Source organism: Saccostrea echinata, unplaced genomic scaffold (genome assembly GCF_033153115.1).
Source record: "Saccostrea echinata isolate AGI-Se365-2 ecotype Australia unplaced genomic scaffold, CSIRO_AGI_Sech_v1 ptg000033l, whole genome shotgun sequence".
Lineage (NCBI taxonomy): Eukaryota > Metazoa > Mollusca > Bivalvia > Ostreida > Ostreidae > Saccostrea > Saccostrea echinata.
The window spans coordinates 2,092,644-2,099,295 of NW_026889782.1; the positions used below are offsets into that span (position 1 = coordinate 2,092,644).

The following is a 6,652-nucleotide window of genomic DNA, read 5'->3' on the forward strand; positions in this document are numbered from 1 at the left end:
ATGTAAGATCTGTCAACCCTAAACTTTCCAACGGTATTTGGAAACTCAAAGATCGAGACATGGTAACGGGGGTTAATTAAAAACCTTTCTTTAGATTTTTTAAGAAGAATAACATTCTCATTGGGTCCAGAACATTAACGTTTATAAAATAAAATAAGATTATCCTCTTTGCTTTCGTAGTTTAGGAAAACAAAGCTAAATTGTGAAATTGTAACCAAGAACGTTATTTTGTAACGTAAAGCGTAAAATGGTAACTTGTGCGGGATTTCGTAACAGTATAGCGGGATTTGGTAACAAAGCAGGTTATGGTTACTTGGAAGATAAATGATAACTTCATTTCATTTGAAAACTTTCTGAAGGGGATAGTCAATTCTGAAGAGAATCAGAGATTCAATTTGAATGTTGTTATTGATACCTATTTTTTTATATTTTGCTACCTGTTTTTATCGACTTAAGTCAGTCGAGGCCGTGATTCGAACACACGATCTTCCGATCACAGAGACAGCGCTTTACCGATGAGCTACCGTGAAGGTATCGACAACTTAGATTGATTGATTGATTGTTGTACGCCCCGTTCAAGATTTTTTCACTTATATAGAGACGTCATCATATACCGGTGAAGGGCTTCAAATTTAGACCTTTACTCGGCACTCAGGGCCATTAAGCAGTGAGGGTTCTTTATCGTGTCAACGCTTACAGTGACACGGGGCCTCGGTTTTTAAGGTCTCATCCGAATGATCCGCAACTTTCACTTCAAAGTGCCGAGCGCTTAGCGAAGGAACATTTGCTACCTATTCTTTATTGACTTAGGTCAGTCGCGGCCGAGATTCGAACTCACTAGCAAGCGTCTACCGACTGAGCTACCGTGACGGTTTTTGAAATCACAAAGACAATTCAGCATTTAGTAGGATTAAAGGGAAGTCATCCCCCGCTAATGTGAAGGCATCTACAATGCTGAATATCACATTGCAACATTTGATGTTGAGGGACATTATCAAACAGTGTTTCGTAATAGCATTTACAATCACATCAGTGACATAATAATGTACACTACCTAAATCTGGACTTGAGCAATCCAAAGGTACTTTTCACCACATTTCTGGTTTGCGGAATCTGTCAATCCAAAATTTATAATATAAATGGATAGAGTTTCAAAAATGATATAATCTTAAAAAATGGCAAAACAATAAAATTTGTGTACATATGAGGTATACCTCATGTCTGCGTCCACCACTCCCTGTATGTTCAGTGCATGAAAGTTCTTTCTAGAAACATACATATGCTCTTCATCACTAGTCATACCCTTAATATGAATTAGAGTTTCGTCAATGACCTCCACAATGTTGGGCAATCGGGCGATGCTGTAAAACTTTTTCTTAATCTGTCTTAGTTTGTAGACTTTGGGAACTTTACGTTGTCTAGGTGATCAGAAAGTACTCGGCACACCGTTGGTAATAGGACGGAGACTGATGACTTCGAAATACCATGGATGCCTCCTACTATGGAGAAGAAGTCAGCTTTTGCAGGAGACAATAAAGTACTTAATACGTGAGGTTTGAAAGAAAAATTATGTCAATTTCGATCAAACTTGCCACAGAACAAACTTGGATGAAGGGGAGATAATTTTTAAAAATAGTAACATTCTTGTGGGGTAATAGATGAAGTAATTTGTTATGGGAAGCATAAATTTAAGTCAGTCTGTCATAAAACCTTATTAGATTATTAGGTAAAGAATTGGTATACAAGTCAGTAAAGCTATACTGATGACAAATTAAGTACATATGTGTAACTCGGAACAAAATTAGGGTTATGAGAATTATTTATCAGTAGTTAAAAATTTGGAGCAGAGAAAATCTCTATGTAAATTAAGAATTTCCTGTCACGGGGTGCAAATCAAAGTGGGAAGATTTACCAACATCCCTAGAAAAGATCGATATGCTATAGAAGTATAGATGATGAAACTCATTTTTGGATAACATATAAAAAATATGACCATAAAACAAAAGAAATATTTCCGTTAATTAATAGTAAATTTCCAAATTTCTCAGCTTTAGATAATGAACAAAAACTTTTTTGGTTACTCAATACTGAAAACATGGCAACTCTTAATTTTTTTTTGGCAAATTTATAAATGATAACATGTTATAGTAGTCATAGACTTTAATATTTTATATTCCTTTTAACTGAAATAGCACAAAAGTATTGTTGAAATGAGCAGTGTTATTTACTTATTGTCATACTTTTCATTGGTATATCTTTTCCTTATCATTGTTATAATTTCATAATTTTCTGTTCTGGGCTCTAAATTAGAAATAAATAAATGCTCTTTTCTATAAAAATCATATCCAGAACCACTGGACTCGGGAAAAAAAAAACTAAGAAATTGTCAGGTAGTACAGATTTAAGTTGGTCAGATGAGGTTGTGACAAAAAATTGTCTGAAACCTCTAATTTATCGGTCCTTCCCTATTGTGAGTCTCCACAAAACCACTACTCGTATGATACTTATTAAATGCTTTTACTGACACCCCCCCCTTAAGATGCTGCCTTCTTCCGGATGATAAAAGATAAAAATACAAGTATTGAATCAACATTAAAGTCATTTTTAGGATATTTTAGTTTTTGAAAAAATACCACTTGTCATTAAACCTTGTTTAAAAAAAAACACCTACACTAAATAACGTACGTATAAGTACATGTATATATAAGAAGACGCACTAATAGCTATAAATGTATCTACTAGAAAATGATGGGATTTATATATTCCTAAATGTTAATCGACATAAGGTTGTTGTTTTTTTTTTTTTTTTTTTTTTTGATTTGCTTTACATTTATTCCTTGATGTTGATGCATGTATGTGATCGTACTATATCTATGCTGTACTTTTGCCGGAATTTTGTTTTCTTGACCGAACGATTTTTCCTTTAGAAACTCCCGTTGTCACAGGATGTGGCATCCAAACATGCAATGGATGCTTTCATTTTCAATGTTGATAAATATTACCTGCAGCTGAGTAGGGATGACATGGGACATTTTCGTAGAGGATCGTATTTGTTCGTCCACACCATCAATCAAACTAAAAATGATCCTCCGCGGAAAACGGTATCTGGAATTTTGGTTTGTGTCATTTAGCGAGTCCAGTGGCTGACTCCTCTCTCGAAAAACACGCTGTCGTTTTAAAGAACGCTGCAATGTCGTCATTTTTGATAATGCTACGTGCTTTTCGACGGCTGCTAGAGGGCACACGTAGATTTTGACATAAATCTAAGCCAGATCGTAAGGTACGACCTTTAGTAAAACGCAAAATCGACATAAGTTATGGTTACGTCTACATTTACGTTTTGACTTACGGCCATTAGTAAAACTTGACACAGAGTCTTACATCTGTTGTGGCAGAGGGTTGGACAGAAGCTTGTTTGAATTGTTGTGTTGGACTTTGAGGGCATCCTGGTTTGGATTGCTTGGATGAGGCTGGTGATGTATTTTATGTATTTTTAGCTCCATAGTTTGTTGAAGTTAATTCATAACATCGCACACAACTACCATGCATTTACAAGCACCATTTGAAAGAATCTAGTCATTCATTTGAATGAACATTTCAGCTGTTGATCATTTTGTACGCAGGTCATCAATTGTTTGTGGAAATTGAGGCATCACAGTATGCCGCACGGCTAGTTTCAGACCTTTCATAATCATAGTTGTCAAACGTCCTCAAGCAGAGTTGAATCTACAGAAAGTTTTATTATCCTGGTTTTGTACTTTTAAACACTTTCGATTTCGTTCTGAATAATGTCCACTAGGCCAAGGCTAAAATGAATATGTGGCCGAAAACGATTGAAAATGCATTCTTCAGGTTTTCTAATGAAGGTGTAATGTCTGGAGGTGAGGTGAAATAGCAATCCCTGGCGGCATCTTTTAGGTGGAACGATAGGTAGCTGGCAATATTCTGTAATGAAACATTCATCAGAGAAACAAATGAGCTGTGTCCAAAACTGGATGGCATATGTTTTCCATCATATTTTTTCAAAGTAATATTTGCCCGGAATATGAACTGTATCGATAACTCGTGTCTGATATGCAGCTGGTGCAGCGTGGGTTGAGCCATCATTGGTTGTACTGTTGGAGGTGCTCAGTGGCTGTCACATTTACTGTATATTTGCTTTTAACTAAATTTGTATCATTCAGTTATTCTGTTAGGGACCTACATATCATTTATTGGACATTTCTAGGAGTTATAATTGTACACTTGGTCAGCCGACAACGGTGGCACCATATTAGAGGCATCAGACTCGATGATGGGTAGCTTTGGTGGCTGTAGCTGAAACTTTTTTATTTCTCTGAGATTAGGATTCGAAGGTAGTTGAAACTATTTTTTTTTCTATAGGGGCTCATCTTAAACACGACACTTGTGTTTTTATAAATAAGTAATCGGCTTTCTTGACCACAAAGAAAATGTACACTTCAAAAGAAAATCAATGAATTGATAATTCCATCTGTTGACACCGAGGTTAAAAAAAATCCACAGATGTAAAATATTTTAAGTAAAACAAAAAAATATATAACATATTTCGTTTACTTGAAATATTATTCGATGATTTAAAATGATCAATATATAATTAAATATTAAAAATGTATTTGCATCTTCATTAAAATCACAGTTTTATATGCAAATGAATAAAAAGGTAACAATGCAAAAACATTCAAAGGTTGTCAGAGTATTGCACTAGTATTCAATTATGGAGACGGATTCAAACAAAACATATTTTCAGTGTTCTATTAGATAAATATGGATTACAGCTTACCCCAGGTAAACAACATATGATTATTCACCACAGAGATTCAGAAAGTTTGGCATGTGGATGGTGATCAATTCTTAACAGTTTTTGTTCTTCAAATGCTCATATCTTCAAAGGCAGTAGCGTAGCTTTCCAAACTAACGGAAAAGGATCTCAGCATTTTCTGATGATCTCCAACTATCTCCATCTATGCAAGAAGGTTGCAGCTTTTAAAATAAATCGCGCATCAATTAATTACATACTTTTGACTTTCTTGGCAGATGAATCTTTTAGATGATTTTGCAAGTTTCTCACAGATTGATTGATTGTATGTTGTTTTGCCTCTCATTCGAGAATTTTTCACTCATATAGAGACGTCACCATATACCGGTGAAGGGCTTCAAATTTTGGTCTGTACTTGGCACTTAGGGCCATTGTGCAGTGAGAGATCTTTATCGTGCAAACGCCTGCCGTGACGCAGGGCCTCGGTTTTTAAGGTCTCATCCGTATGACCCGCAACTTTCACTTCAAAGTGCCGAGCGCATGGCGAAGGAACAGTTGCTACCCATTTTTATCGACTTGGGTCTCTCGCGGCCGAGATTAGAACTCACGATCTCCCGATCACGGAGCGAGCGCTATACCGACTGACCTACCATATACGGTAGTTTCTCACAGAGACGCATGGTGACTTTGCTTTAGTTATAACAGAAAATATATAAATTTTGCCCCCCAGGTTAAAGTGTACAGACAACCTTTTACATGTTTTTATATATGTTTGTATTCCTATCAACCACGTCTTATAATCCTGTTTCTTTTAGTAGTGGAAAAAAGAGTCGGTCAATTCTTTCATCAATGGCTGCGGCTGTAAGTAGGCAACCTGAAAGTGAGTTTCTATCAAATACGCTTTTTTCGGTCACTTAGGTGGACGAATCACCCTTTCCTCAAATCAATCTTGCGCAGAACAGTCCTCTCAATTTCACCTTTTAATTGTTTTACATTCAAGGAGGTCAGAAATCTGTGTCCTTCATCTCCGGTCCAGTGACCTAACCATTTCCTGAATTGTCTGACTGATGTTTTTGAAGACCAGCAATTTCAACTGTATATTTTCAAGGATCCGGTAAAGAGTGTTCGACCTTCCTCCACCAGGAACGCGAACATTAATAATGCATTTATTCCTAACTGTAGCAAAATCGCAACTTTCAACAGCTACTTTTGTCAATGGCCAACATAACACAGTAGTCACAAAAAGAAAAGTTGATGATAACATAGTTTGTGCGCAATTTGTATCCCTCTCAAATAATGTTAGTCATGCACTTTTATACCATAAAATGACAATTCCTTAACAGTTTTTGTATAGTTTAAAAACACATATTTGAACATAGAGAAGACGAAGAAAAAAGACATACTAAAACTGAAGTAAATATGTATCTTCAGATGTTGGCATATTAAAAAAGCAGTTTGAAACAAATGTTTATCAGTTGATGCAAAGATACTAAGACATCCATTTGTCTTAAATTTGTACTGGTCGCCCGCGTAACTCTCGATTCCCGCCTACATTTTACACCCATTTAATTCAATACTAATATCAATTTTACCGTAAAATCTTTGTTGAATGCAAGAACAGTTCAATGGTAATTGACTGATAATTTTAATGCCAGTGTTAGTGTTAAATAGTTAATTACCCCTAATTCCAGCTCTTTAAATAAGAGGGGTAGACGATATTTTCGATTGAAATCGTGCTTTAAGGCATCAACACATTTTAAAATATTCTTGGATATGAATAAATGTTCCTTATATCTTTTCGTATGTTTTACACATATAAAATTAAACATATATTATTAATAAAATGCAATGTTTTAGTTGTAAAACCATTTGAAA

The 6,652-nt window shown here is 35.4% G+C and overlaps 1 pseudogene; it reads right to left on the bottom strand.

The window, feature by feature from the left end:
* Positions 1–1,088: 1,088 nt before the first annotated feature.
* Positions 1,089–3,200, bottom strand: LOC133199259 (uncharacterized; annotated as a pseudogene).
* Between the last annotated feature and the right edge of the window lie 3,452 nt (positions 3,201–6,652).